Genomic DNA, 16,187 nt, shown 5'->3' on the forward strand with positions numbered 1-16,187 from the left:
AATCCAGTGTATTGCAAAATATGATTAATTGTTATTTTTCTTTTCTGACACACATCTTTTAGGTTATTTTCTTGTGGGGCCGAGGATTGACATCGAAACTTCCTATCAAAGTGACGGAAAGTGATTACAACGCAACCCAATGAGAAACATGAAGGTGCGGGAAAGGGTGATGTTCGTCAGGCGTAAGACGGGAAAACATTAGCAACTTGAGCTTGACAAAAACAAAATTTGAAAAGGTTATTTATGAGACACGACCGCAAGAATAACGTCTTATGTCAATCTATTTCTTACAATTGGTTCGAAAACACGATCGAAATGAAATTGTGTTACACGAATTGTGTGAAGTCATTTGATTGTGAAGTAGTTAAGATTTTTCAGCCGCTGGCGCGCATTGTTATAGTCTGTTGTTTACCTGATGTGGACAACTTAGTAGCTGATGGTAAATGCTACCGAGATTACATCCCACACATGAAAAAAATAGTTTCTAACCGCCTCAAATCAAATTTAATTGTGCTTGCAGTAATAATATTTTTCTGCCAAAACGCTGCGGGAAGTGGTATAACTCCATTTTATCCACACCTACAGTACTACAAGAGGACATTATTTATTCGCATGTACAGTCACTCAACAATTATGGGTCAGTCAACGTGCTGTCTGAATGTTCAAAAACAAATACAAAAACGGAAAAATGATTAACTACCAATGTTCTGCTCTCTATCGTTATATTCTTATGAGTACTTTCGATCAGCAATTAGTTTCACCGCAGCGATGTGTATAAATGGTCGAGAAAAAAATATAACTTACTGTATTTTCTCACTAAAACGCTTGCAGAGCCTAGGAGCAAATAGCACTCTGATTCTTGATAGTAAAAGTAGAGCCTTGGTGCTACATTCCTATTCGGAACTTGATCTTCTGTTTTTTATACACGACTTCGAAGCCAACTGTTTAGTGTACAGCATCCTACGATCCTACTGACACTGACAGTCTCTCCCGAGCCGAGACTTGAACCTACGACGACTGGCTTGTTAGGCTAGCATCGTACCTCGAGACCATCTGGGAGGGGCACTTGATAGTAAACTCATGATTATTGTAGTACTCATATGTAGAAAACTCATTTTTACTACTTCAATAGGTTCTGGTTGCCACCAAAATCTAGTTTTGTGACATGCCTGCATGTCGACGAGAGATCCAAAATCTAGTGCTGTGGAAGGTGCTGTTTACTCTGTTCGTCCGCTATGAAAGGCAGCTAGATATTTGAAATTGCCGCCTGCTGCAGCTATGCGATCCGGTTTCCAGTAAATCATCCTCTTGTAACAGTGATCGGATATACCACTGCCGTTACCGATAGTGCTACCCGCTACTGAATTGAAACCGTTCTTTCCACCATCCATTAGTGAAATGATTGGTTTGAGTAGAAGCAGGTTTTTATACAGCTCAAGAGTGCATTGCCGGTTAACTAGGTATAATATGCTGTCGACCGTGTTAGAAAAAGCAAGCATTAAGCGACCAATCCAATCTGCGTTTGAACAAGGCTTGACCATTTTCAACAGCACAGTATTCGCATAAATAAGGCTTGATTATGCGTTTGCGTGTCGTATGAGAGTAGACAACAGAGGATGACGCACTCAATTACGCAACATTTTATTACGAAAAACAAAACATTTTATTATACTGCTGTTGGGTGTTGCATATTACTGAAGGAAAAGAAAATTCAGTTCGTGCTGAGACGTGGAGACGAAGTCGAATTTTTGACTGACTTTGTCAAGCGTTCTAAAAATTTAAATTAAGTGAAATGAATGAACGAGAAAATTTTTTTTTTCCACAACATTTATTTGACACGGCCAACGTGAAAATATTGACTCTTCAATTAGGTATTTAATTTGTCCAATCGCAACTCTCTGCTATCCCCGACAGTGGGAATAAGGCACTTCTCTGATAACACAGTGGAAAGGTGTTTTCACACTGAAAATTTGACGGCCGACAGATTTTGGTTGCCAGCACGCCTGTTTGTTTGTTGTCGCAGTACGGCAACTTTTCATTAGAGGAACTACCGGCAAATACTACCACTATGCTGCCGTTAACCCACAAAAATAGCTTTTTTACAAGAGAAAGTAGTGCCGCTACACCGCACAAAGGAAGCTCTTTACTAATTTACTAACTCTTTACTTGATTTGAGCAGAAGTAAAGCCCAAATAATACATTCCTGGCTAACTAGATATAAAAATCTGTCGACCGTGATCGGGAAAGTAAGCATTAAGCGACCAATCAGGGGTTGACGTTTCAACAAGGCTTGTCAATTTTCAATAGTACAATAGTTCGAACCATCAAACTACAATTTTCTGCGTTTGGGTGCCGTTATTGCCGTAAGACATAATTTTACGTCGAAACGTCAAATGAGGTTTAGACTGAAAAAACGTTATGACTGAAAACCTCTATTCCAGTATAACAACAATCATTTACAAAGTGACGTGAGAATTTATTTTTCTGATATTTTTATGCTAGCACAGCTACTTTCGATTATGCTAAAACTGTCAATTGACAAATAGTGGTTGAAGACTGTTAAGGATTGACGATTGACCATCGTCTAGCTGTGTTTGATAATTTACGATTGACGATTAATTATGATTTACGGTTGATTAGTATTAAATTACATAATAATATTGGCCATCGAAAATTTTCGTGTGGCAACTATAGAGTTCATTTAACTTGAATTTTGCCTGTATACTACTGGCACAAATTGTGTGCCAGTAGTATGCAGGCAAAATTAATTTCGGAACTAGATATTACAATTCCTGATTTGATCAAAACTTTCCACCGCATGCCCCCTTAATAATACTGCTGCGTTGCACATCGCAAAAATACTGCACTTGCCGGTCTAGTGCCTACATCAGCACATATTTTCCGACTGTAACTTTAACCGTACACCCCGTGGGCGTAAAATGATAAATCGGCAGGAGAGCAGTATCGTAGTTTTCTTTTCTGAGTACTGACTAGTGTACATTATTTCATAACAGTATTGCTCCAATAGTCGGGTGACAGCGGGTTGAAGTTTTCTTTCTAAGAACAAAGATTAGTAGAGTTCGAGCGTCGAGCGAGATATTTTACAGCGACTCGGTAGAATTAGTGGTAATTTGCAGCTGATTTATTTACACGTACACGTGGTAATTGATTCAATTATAAGCTGCAGACTACGGGCTCTCGGAGCCGGTCGTAAACGCGGGTAACCTCCGGCAGGCAAGCATGCATTTACACCAGCCTCAAATTGATATGGAATTGGTTAGCACCTGGCGGTTGATAATTTCAAAAATGCTCAGCCCCACTGATTTCGCTGTTTCTTGCACGGGATGTTTGTAAATTCTGACTTGTTTTGAGCTACGATTTCAAGTACACACGATGATAATCCTGCTGACCGACTGTTTGCGTACGTCCCCGCACGGTTGTTTGCTATTAATCGCCTCAATCATAGAGAGTGAAAAAATGAAAATCACCCTTGTTACTCATCAATCGCGCGATCGAGCAGGGGGCCTAGTGTGGTTGGTAACGTCTCTGCCAAGCACGCTCGCCGCCTGGGTTCGAATCCCACTGCCGACATAGGTGTCGATGGTTGTGAGGTGGCGTGATCCACTCACAACCAACCCAATTGGTCTAGATTCAATCCTAGCCGATACCGGGAGATTTCTGAGGCGAAAAATCTCTGGGATCACGCCTTCCATCGCATGAGGAAGTAAAGCCGTTGGCGCCGGTCCGTTAATGAACGGGTCGTGAGTTAGGGTCCTGGGTGTGGAGTCGCCTCCCTGGGCGTCGGTGATTGGCCACAACAGTGGCGGAACTAGACCGACGGAAAATAAGCGAGAATAAAAAAAAAATCAATCGCGCGATCAAGGTGATGCAAGCCAACCGCAACAACACACAGTCTGTAATCGACAAAAACATTATCACTATCGCAGTGAATGAGTACCACCATCAAATCAAGGTCGGCTTTTTGTTGGTCCTCTAAATTTGATAATCTACGGCTTGCATACATCTTTTACTAGAGATAAAATTGTGTGACTCATAATAGCTCAATTTCTATTATAATTTAACCTTACCACTTTTGACATTTTTTATATGTTCTGAACATTTGACATGCAGTTTTTTTTTTTATTTTTGAACTTCCTAACTTATTACCTTTTCAACTCTTTGACTTTTTTACTTTCTTTCGTTTTTTTTTGTCAAACTTCAAAACTATCGGTCTCTTTTGACCTTAAGATGCAATCGTCACCATCTAGGAACGTTCCCACTTGAAGGCACTGCATCTGGGCAATCAATCCAATTATCCTAAAACTTTCAGCATTGTTCCCATCGCACGACAAAGGCGCACACCGGTCTCGCTCGGATGGCTGTCAAATTGGAAAATTATTTCAGCAATAAACATCTAACAAGTTGAAAGTAATTCGCGCGCAAGTGGTAACCTTATGCTTCTATTCGTGTATACATACTGCGCACACTAGGAACTGCCACATGCAAACATTCGATAGGAACGCTAATCCGAGCCGCAGGTGGACGGTGCAATATTTTGCACTTACGTCCATTTGAAATGTGAACCGCATGTTTCGACAGTCGTACGCAAGCGGACTGTAAGCGGTGGAGTTTGCCCGATGCGAGTAGATATTTGCTCCTTTCCGCACCCACCACTGCTGCTAGGACCGTGGGCACCGAGCGAGAATGAATTGGCAAATAAGCGGATTTGCAAACGGATTATCATAAATCTGTCAAAATTTAATTTATTTCCTTACATGTCCGCGTACTACTGTCCGTATAAATGTAACATACAATTGCCGATGCCCGGTTCACCTCAGCCGGTCATTCCGTGGTGGTTAGTACTAACTTTTGTTTCCAAACTCTTCGGTTCGGATAACTGAAGCATATGGCGTTACGGTCTGCTGGCGGAAAAAAAGCTACCGATGGAATTTGAATTTTAATTAAGAAATTTGCAAGCTCCAATAAATTGATTAACCATTCTACTCTGTTCTGCTGTTGTTATTCAATCGGGTTACAAAGTTTGCTCGCTTGTGTAGACACTTTAGACCGCGGTTCGTGATTATGCTTCTTGTTTGCCTGAAACTACGCGAAGCGTAGCGTTCGGTGGAAAAATATGTGAACGATCCTTTTCTGACACTATCTGATCGCCGGGTTGAGTTGTTGCTGCCGCTGTTGTAACTCAAACTGGACAAGCACACGTGAGAATTTCGTAAATGGGACCAAGTTGAGCAAGGGTCAGACAAGCTGAACAAATTGTCTATCCTTTCCGATTGAATTCATGCGGAAATTTCACATACATTTTAGAATGAAATTTTCCAAATTTAAACCCACTGAAACCATCCTTTGTACGTTTCAAAACATCCTACGGCAAACCTTTCATTACAAATAATGTTTACGAAAACTTCCTGACCCGGGCTGATAAGACATAACCCGAATATAAAAGATCAGTTGGTAAACTTGTACTCATTGATTTCGAACAGAAGAAAAAAATGCCGATGGATTGACGAAACCAAACAACTTGGGAAGCCGGATCTTCTAAGCAGTTTTTGTGATTTAAAAAAAAATATGACATTGTTATGACAATGTGCTTGTATAATTCTAAACTAAGAGAATAATAAGGAAATAATTTCTTTCAACGGTAGACTCGTACCGCAAGTTGGTTTAACAACGGCTTGATAAGCGACTGGGTGGAACTTCTTTGTCATTTCCTACTTTCCTTTCCAGTCTCTTGCGGTTTGACCGATAACAACGGTGCGTTTACCGGTCCGTTTTCTGCACGTGTTCTCGGCCACTACCATTCTGGTACCATTTTCGGATAAGTTTTCGAAAATGAATAATAAGTTTGATTGTCGAGGCCCTGCAGACACAAACAGTACCTATTCAGGTTCAAATTCCAACAGTTGCCGCTTGTTTGCTGGCTCAAGATGAAGTTTCAAACATTTGATAACGAAGCTCATAACCATCACTCAAATGTACAGCGGGCCATCATGGGAGCGCAGCCTCGTTGCCCTGGCCGTTTTACTGCCGTCTCGCCACGCCAATTCCGAGCAGATAAGGACTCTGATAAGCTCGGTGTATTTCCATGCAGCCATGCAACCAAAGTAGGTATACAATGTAACGAATTTGGCACTTTCCAGTGACTTACGTGAAGAGTTGTTGAGATGGCTTACTTTTAATCTACCGAGTAGCCGGAGTCTTACGATCCGTTCCATTTGACCCGGTGTTTCTTGCTTAGATGTGCGTAACTACAGCCGGATTGCGAACGCGCCGTCGCTCGTCGCCGGGGTTATCAATGCAAGTCGAAGGGTTCAAAGCGAAAACGAGGCCATCCTAACGCGTATCGGACTGTTTGTGGAAAGATTAGACCGGTTAGTTGTTGTTGACACAACCGTACGGACAGTTGCTTCCGAACAACACCAATGGAAGAAAAAACATCCGTTGCAGATCAAACAATTTCAAGTCGGCTTCAGGATTTTAATCTACGGCTAGTGGAGCGATATTCTTTAGTCTTTTTAGAAGTACCTTGCTTCCAAAGTATTTGAAGAGTCGGAAATAGTAATTCTATTTTGCAATGAGCTTTCAAGGCCATCTTAATATAAAATTGAGACTTGCACTTCAAGTGCAAGGATTGGAACGTTCATAGTTTTAAATAAATAAAATTTAGTCTTAAAATTTCGCCCCAATGAATTGAGGATTGTAATTGAATTTGATTGCTGCCAATAAGTCTAATCAGTTGTTATGCTTAAAATTACGTAAGTAGTCGAGTTTCGTGAAATTAATTTTGGAGTGTACTTTTCTACTCTAAATCTTATTAATTTCATAAAAAAACGTTACGATAGGTTGAACAAAACTTTTGATTTTAATTGTAAAATTTTACTTCAACAGTTTCGTTCCCGTCACCCCGTTTAGGTTTTCGGCAATATTTGGTTCTCTTCGTCAATGTGAGAGTGAGTTTCATCTGCTGTTTTCTTTGAAAGTGAGTGTGCTTCATCACACCGCCATTCATAGTAAAAGTGGAGTCCTGACGCTATCAGTTTCTCATTTTCCGATGTAAAATAATACTAGTGATGTCATTTCTGTAGAAGTGTGAGAAGCGGGTTTGTATATACGATCGTCGGCTGTTATTTGATGTGTTAGATTGAGAGGAATGAAAAAAAAATCACACACTAAATGGCATAAACTCGAACACTATCAATATGTTGGGCCGAAAAGAGCTGAATTTTATACTAGTATTTTTTCCGTAGCTCTCATTTGTCGAAGTGTTCTCAGGGCCGGAGTCACACGATTTTCCCGAGTAGTAAGAAATAGGGAATGTTCATGGGTTTCATGGGTTCGCCGTAGTGGTCGGAAGCATGCATGTAGGCATGTTTTTGAATTTTTTTTTTTCGTTCGATTTATCAATTCTCCCTCAGTTTTCTCGACATAATTGATGAAATAGATCTTACGCTTCAGGTTTGCCTAGAAACTTTCGATGAGACGCACCTGGGGAACGTTGGGCGGGTTCGCCGACTTGGATACCACATCGATATTCAGTCGCTTCATCTCCTCCAACGATCGTTTCGAGTAGTGGGCCGTCGCCAGATCCGGCCAGAACACCGCGTCTTCGCCCTTATGATATTTCTTGATGAACGACGCAACAGGCATTTCGTACTATAAACTTCCACGTTCACGACCAGTCCGGAGCGAAAGAAAAGCGGCCACCGCAGCATCTCCTTGGGGAACTTAGTGTGTGAAATGAACTTCACTTGGGTGCTCACTTTCTTCGTGGGGAAGTAAAATACGAAGTGCCCTGCCAGTCGTTGCCATTCAGTGAGAGAGATAGAGAACGTGAAATTTCGGTTTTCGAAATTTTTTTTTGATGCCAAATGACTTAAAAGTGCATGAAACGTCGAGAATTGGTGTCATCTGAAAAAAATTTTTTTTGCAAAAATTTACTCTCTGGGACTTAGTCTTTTTTGACGTAGGACTACGTCTAACCGCACTATATTGAGATACATTCTGAGAAAACTAAAAACCAAGGTGTAACGCCGGAATGAAAGATTTCAAACGGTAATACTTGTGTAACCACATGATGGATTACAATGATCAATATGTCGTTGGATTGATAAAATGATGGACATTTTTGTGATACTTCAGTGATCATTATTACTTAATTGTTCAACAGTGAAAATTAGTGAAAACTTTCAAGATCGAATTTCCCCTACAATGAACCAATCACGTGCGCGCATGCCTGGCACAGACTTCATGAGTAGACACAAACCATGGCGCATGTAAACGTAAAATTGATTTTTGAAATGCCACGTCGTGATTGATTTTTTGTTACGCTTTCGGACATTTTAAACAACTATTCCATTTAAAATACAGCTTCGAAAAAGTATGAATATCCTTGGTTGGATGAAATTGAATTAACTATTCTTATACATTTTTCAAAAGTCTTGAAAAAGACTGTTTCTGAACTGCTTGATAAAGTTGTGTGCTGGGCTTCGGCAGATTCCTTCGCTGCAGCAAATTTGTTTACTACAAGTACTGCCCTTCCAAGCATAGTTGTCCCAGCGTGCATAAGTTTTGTGTAGAACATGGGACTACTATGATTGGAACGGCAGAGTAGCCTTTCGACAGCCCATCACTTTCATCACAACTATTTTTCTCCGTCTCCAGTGTTAGCGCTAGAATCAGTCAAATGATTAGAGTTCGTTGTCTAATCCGAACAGGAACATCCAGCGTTCCACTAGCTCCAAACAGAAATGCTGCGACCGCGACGCGCACAGGTCTAGCTCAAAATGCGAAATGACTGAATGCGCGGACGGTTCTTTTCCTTTTATACTCGCACACTGGCAACTGATAAGCTCCGCCCGGTTTAATTTTTCTTTCATTTCCTTAGCTGCATATGTTCCCGCAATCACACGCAATGAGAAATTATCTCAAGCAATCTGCGGCAGGACAAATGAATTCAATTTAAGTTTTGATTTATGACGGCTTGCCACTGCTCGTCAGAACCCCCAGAAACGATTTTAAAACACTAATAGCCATGAAATTCGATTTTGATCTTACATTACAACAGTATTGCTGCCGGTTGAAACAAGCTAGCGCACCGTTTCTAAAGCAAAACGAACCTGTTATTATTCACTGTCCATTCACTGGGCTCGAAATTCCCATCGTTGAGTAGAATTTAATTAACTTTCTTTATAAATTTAATAAAAGTCTTGAAAAAGACTGTTTGTGAACTGCGTGTTAAAGTTGTGCAAACAGGAACATCGGGAGTCCGCTAACTGCAAACAGAAATGCTGCGACCGCGACGCGCACAGGTCTAGCTCAAAATGCGAAATGACTGAACGCGCCGACGGTTCTTTTTCTTTTTTAACAAGACAAGAACGAGCCAGTATTGTCATTCGCTGTCGTTGCAATGAAACCTAATGAAAATAGAGCTGTGAAGAAATTAAAATCAATGATTTGAGCATGTAAAAATCAAAGATGTGGTAATTCTAGTTTTCTTTCCTCTTGCTCACTGTGTTGTGTGTCAATGAACGATTACTCGGAGTAGTCCTACGTCAATAATGCGGTTGTGTGTCAGATATAACCTTCTACTTTTTCAATTGTGGAAGGTGTAGTTCAAAATTATTAGAATTTATCTTTTGGAAATGATCACTAGTCTCTCGAAACAGCTTGTATAATGATATACACTATAACTAGCATCGAATACATTATGTCTCATTAGGGTTGTTCATTTATTCTGCATAGGGTGGTTCATAATATTGTGAAAAATGGATATAAAATAAAATAAAGCACTTCGGTTCGTTTGATTGGTGTGACGTCTTCGACAAAGTTGTAGATAATAATTCTGTCTTTCCAAAATAAATACTTTCAAAAAGTTATTTGATTTTTTAATTCAAGAAAAATTAAAAATTAATTATTCAAAAGGGCTTATTTTTTAAAGATTACCAAAACAATGAAACCAATCCGATCATTTAGAAATCAAGAAAAATAAGTTATCATTTTTTGAAAATAATAATATTTTTTGAAAATAAAACGTTATATATTTTCAATATTTTATAGGCTTTTTTTGGAAGGACAAAATATTATTTACAACTTTGCCGAAGACACTATGCCGTTTCGACTGTAGACATATTTTTAATTTCCAATAGAGCACTCTATGAGGAATTGAGAATACTTTTACAGTCGAAACGGTTGATTTGATTGGCATAGTGTATCTGGCAGAGTTGTAAATAATAATTTTGTTATTCCAAAAAATATGTACCCTGTGAAAAAAATAAATTAAAAAAATACTATAACTTTTTTTTCTGATTTCTCCATGGCCGGTTTCGTTGTTCAGGTAAACTTTCGTAGTTTTTTTTTACAAAAATCATTTTTTTTAAATGGGCTGTTTTGGATGATTAATTTATAACTTTCTTTTATTTATTTTTTTTTTTAAATTAATAATTTGTTTTAAGGGTGTATATTTTTTTTTTAAAAACAAAACTATTATCTACAACTTTGCCGAATACGTCACACCGCGCAAACGAACCGAGTTGGCTCTAAAAATATTTGTAATCATCAATACCTATCCGAAATAGCAATTTCAATAGCTTTTCAAAAATGAGTTGGGTTTCAAAATTTAAACCAATAGCACAACATGGCATCTTTTGCCTAGGAAACGTTTATGCAAAGTTTCAGCCAATGGGCACGTTCACGTTCTGATGATGTAAACTTGACAGATAATATATGGTCGAACTGTCAAAATGACGCAAACCCAGAAACAACGAGTCAATTGTGTTGCGTATCTGATTGAGATCCCTATACTCTCCACGGTGTTCCAAATACCGTTATTATAACATAAAATACGCCATAAAAACTGTTAATGTCAGTTGGTTTGTATCACTGCCCTGCACTTCTGAACCAAATTTTGAAATCATCGTTGGACTATTTTTTGAGTTAAGCCCTTTCAAAGATTTAGGGGGGATTTCTCATACAAATATACTTAAACAACCCTTCCAAAACATAAATCATAGTAAAAATGGTTTTAAAGGCAACATATGCCCATTGACGACCTTTCTGGAACATTTGAGCTGTATTAGGACCATCGGAAAATTGTTCGGATTAAAGAACCCCGGGTAAAATGCAAAAACTGTCATTTTATCCGGGGCCTGAACCAAAAACATTATTTGACACCTCAGTTCACTGGAATTCTAAAGCTTCGTACTGCACCTAAATGCAACATTAACATCAGCAGGCTCGGTGACACCTGTCAGTTCTCAAAAAGGTCTATGGTGAATCCACAGACAAACAGACGTGTCACTCAATGATGATTTCTTTGTCCAATCCGTTTTTACGAAAATTTGTCAGTAGGCAGTAAGCTCACATGGTGGAGCATAAATATAACGTTGCGAACGAGGACGAGGATTCTTAAGGTTTTTTTTCAAGGAGGTATATCTGTTCGTCTGTGGTAAATCTATCAATATTATTTGTTATGTATATTCGTGGATATATTTGGGAAAAAGCAATGTTTTTTCGAACAATGCACGAACTTCGTTTAAGAAACAAGAGCAGAATCGAATGAAAAGACATGTTGTGTAAACACTTTTTTTTATTTATTTTTAGTTATTAGACAAGATGAATGGAGCTAATACTTACATTAGAGTAGCACACAGTTCCTACATTGAAATGTATATGTAGTTACTAGACAGGAAGTTAAAACTCATGATTAATGTCGGAAAATTTCTTTTTTCATTGCCACGAATATTCGAATTTCATGACCTCTCATTTTAATTGAACCTTTTTGGTCTATTATGTACATATTATGAGCAATTTGTACAAGTTGAAACCTCATTTTTTAATGTTTTCAATGATATTCGAGGTTCGAGGCAACCAACTGATTTTTTGCAAATTTTGGATCGGGTCTTTAAGGCATCGTTTGCAACCAAAAGCTAGGAAAATTTGCCAATCATTAATTCAACTAACGATGCGCCCTGTTTCACGATAACTTGGGAGCGATAAAAACCCTTCATACCTCAAAATCATTCAAATCACAATTTTAGCTCGCAGTCATCAATAACAAAAGAGATTATTTGTCTTAGCAGGAAAAGGTTGGCGATTTAGGCTAAACAAAGTTTATAATTTTGCCAAAGATATCCCGGTACACATAGACATATACGTAGTTTGTTAGAAATAATAATTCTTATAATAAATTTTCGAGAAACCATCTAACGTAAACAGTTTTTAAGGTATATTTTTTATAATTGAAACATGTTCGTATTAAGCCATCAAGATATAAATTTTCCAAAGGTCTAGTTTTCGAATTCCATTGTGAACTGAGGTTCAAATGATGTTTTTTGGTTCAGATTGAGACTATTTATTTTATATAGATTTAGGCTATTATTATTTTATATAGATTCAGTATATTTTATCCGGAGTTTTTTGAATCGGAATTTTTCCCAATGGTCCTAATAAAGCTCAAATCTTCCAGAAAGGTCGTCAATGAGCATATGTTGTCTGCAAAACAATACGTACTATGATTTATGTTCGTTTTGGAAGGGTTGTTTAAGTATATTTGTATGAGAAATCCTCTCTAAAACTTTAAAAGGGCTTAACTCAAAAATTAGTCCAACGATGATTTTCAAATTTGGCCCGGAAGTGCAGGACAGTAATAAAAACCAACTGGCATAAACAGTTTTGATGGCGTATTTTATTTTATAATAACGGTATTAGGAACACCGTGCTCTCATTATCACTGAATAACGTCGATACAGTCTTTTGTCCGATTATATAAGCCAGAGCACTGTGTGTTCAATCAAGTGGTGGCAAAGGACATTATTGTGGTAAATAAAACGAATAAATTGTCTGGTACAACATTCGAATGAACAAGTACAAGTGTCTTCGAAAGTAGATTTTTCAAACAAAATAAAAGAAAACATATTCCATCAGTTTCCACCGTTTCATGTACTTTTAGGACACTTGAAATGAAAAACATTTTTCAAATATTCGATTTGCATGTACCACCCGTGTGATTTTGCAAATGACATGAAAGCATTCAACATTTTCCGCGAGACACAATCTTAATTTTAGATGAGATAATTTTGTTTTGCATAGAGTAGTTTCTTGATACATTTTGTAAATTTGTTTTGTAATATCTTGCTATTTTACATATAATTTTTCCAATTCAACGTTGCCACCCTAACGACAATGATAAAACAAATATTATATTTTCAGCAGTTTTTCTATTGATATTCAGTGAAAAGTGATTTTTTTCATTTTATACTCATTTTAACACAATATTATGAACCACCCTATGTCGAATAAATGAACCACCCTAATGTAACATAATGTATTCGATGCTAGTTATAGTGTATATCATTATACAAGCTGTTTCAAGAGACTAGTGATCAATTTCAAAAGATAAATTCTAAAAATTTTTAACTTCGCCTTCCACAATTGAAAAAACGACTAAGTCCCAGAGAGCAGATTTTTGCAAAAAAAAAATTTTCAGAAGACACCAATTCTCGACGTTCCATGCATTTTTAAGTCATTTGACATAAAAAAAAATTTCGAAAACCGAAATTTCAAGTAACACCCCCCCCCCCCCCCCTTGGGTGATTTTTCGGTTTTCGGCCAAACTTCAATCGCTTTGCGTCACCCAATTTTAAGTCCGATTGAGCTGAAATTTTGCACAGGGTGTTTTTTCGAGCAGGTGAACATTTTGTATAGGGTTTTTTTTATTAATTTTCTGGTCACTTTTTTCCATACGATTGGCGCCCTAATCAATGTATATCCATGTTTGCCAGGGACTTTTGCACTTTTCGGCCGGCTGTCCCGACTTCCCGGTCAAACGTGCTCGGCGATGTAACCACTTTTCCCTCGGTCTTCCTCTTCAGCATCCTTTAGAGCAGCGGTTCTCAACCTGGGGTACGCGTACCCCTGCACAGTGGGGAATCGCTGGCCATCGACCCGAAATTGAAAATGCGAATTTCGTTTCAATTATATTTTTCCTATAGTTGTATAATATTGAAGTGTCAGAATCCAAATTTTTAGAGTAATACAACAAATTTTGAAGTTTCTATGATTTTTCAAAGTGTACTGAGTCAGCGTTTTTAAGCGTTTTTCTTGAAAAATGCAATGTTGCGGAATTTGCTGGAGCCTCAAGGGTAACTTGAATCTTGATGACGTCTAAGGAAAAGTTGTCTATAAAATAGTGGAGAATAAATCCTCATCATTCGATAATGCATAATCTCATTGTAATACTCAAAAAAATTAGGCGGAATCAAAAAATTACGTTTTTTTGCATAAAACAGCGTTTAAAGTTTGGACGGCAGGGTTTGGCACTATTAGCACTAGTTTTAAACGATAGCTTGGAAAATATGCTTTAAAATGCATCTAGTCCGATCCTGCGCAGTGTTGCGCAGAATACCCTTCTTTCGAAGAGAAACGACGAGTGTTTGGCACATATCGGATTTTATAAATGTAAATTTAAATTGTACACTCCAAACCTTCAACAGAATAACAAATGGCTCGCATTAGTTTGATCATAACAACGTTTTCAAACATGTTTCAGTATAATTGATCACACCATTTTCATATTTACAAGTTGAACTCATCTATATTCGGTTTTTAACGCAGTATCAAAAACTAATCATTGTTTATGTTTTGGATCACCAGCACTGAGTACCAAAACTATGTTTTAAGTTTGTATCATACCAGTCACATGTAAAAATAATCGTGTAAACTCAAACCAAGACATAATAAATCGCCTGCTAATTTCTACAATGTAAATAGTGAATTATTATTTTGACTTTAGAAACTGCATTTTGGAAACTTTTCTTGAATGTATTAAACCTGTATTGAAAATAAACACAATTATGAAGATGAAGGTAAAAGTGAATAAAAAGGTGAATGCGATGAAAAAAGCAATGTAATATAGTCACTTTAAAAAAAAAGACATGAGTGATTTTCAACACAAAGCATATTTTTCAATTGATATATTTTTTTATTTTCTTCATAACTGAGTGATATTTACATGTTTTTTTATTGCATATGAAAGTCTTTCAAGCATCATGCATTTTATTTTGCAAAACATTGGAACCGACGTTAAATTTTCCTTATATAATATATATAAAAAACATTGAAATTCCACTGGCATCAAAAATATGCATTTTCATGCAAAAATAATATCAAATTCGGACTCAGCGTCCCAAAATTACATAAAAACCATGTATTTTTCATGATTCAAATAGATTTTTTTGCTAGGCCAGCATTTGTATGGAGTCGCCCCACTGTGCCCTGAGGGTACTCGGAGGCCTTCAGGGGGTACGCGAAAGAAAAATCAGTAATGCCGGACAAAGCGATTTCTCTTTATAATACTTCATTGATTGTTCAATCTTGCCTTTAAAACATGACTGTAGCAATCAAACAAACCTTAGTTCAATTTGAAACCTGAACTAGACTACTACAACATGATCTACCACTATTTTCTCCCACTCTGCGAGAACATTCCAAACCACGGGGTACAATCGATATGGAAAATATCGCCAAGGGGTACGCGGACAAAAAAGGTTGAGAACCGCTGCTTTAGAGCTTCTAATCGCTCAGGGTCATTGGCTGTCGGGAACCACACTTCTGAACGGAATAGCTTCACTGTTTTCGCTATTGTGCATTTAAATAACAAATATCAGAACGTCGCTGATGAACTGGCAGTCAGGCTCACTTCCGATGTTTATTTTTGTTTCCGCAACACTGCAACCATCTCAGCCGCCATTGCGCTGTCAGTCCGGCTTACAAAAACAAATACATTGAAATCATTCGCGCAGTTCATGTAAAGTCGGAAGAATGTTTGGAAGTCGGAAGTCCGACTTCCGAACTTTAATTTAGTGCTGGCGCCACAATATCACGGTTAGAGTTCGAGTAATTTTTTTTTCTGCTGGCTAAAGGGTTACTATGATTGATGCCGCATCGGTAATTTTGTCAGTGCGTGTAAAGGTAAACCCAAAAAAAATAGGCAATTTTAATGCATTTTTCTAATGGAAACGTTATGACTCAACAGTCTTCTCGAAAAAAGTCTCCATCCAAAAGATAAGATAAGGTTTATACTAACAGCCGTGAATGTCTCACATTGAGGCAACGAAAAAATGCACAGAGTAGTTCTTGAAGTTTTCAAAATCGAAATTTTGTTCGATAGTAAA

The sequence above is a fragment of the Wyeomyia smithii genome, chromosome 2 (assembly GCF_029784165.1).
Source record: "Wyeomyia smithii strain HCP4-BCI-WySm-NY-G18 chromosome 2, ASM2978416v1, whole genome shotgun sequence".
NCBI lineage: Eukaryota > Metazoa > Arthropoda > Insecta > Diptera > Culicidae > Wyeomyia > Wyeomyia smithii.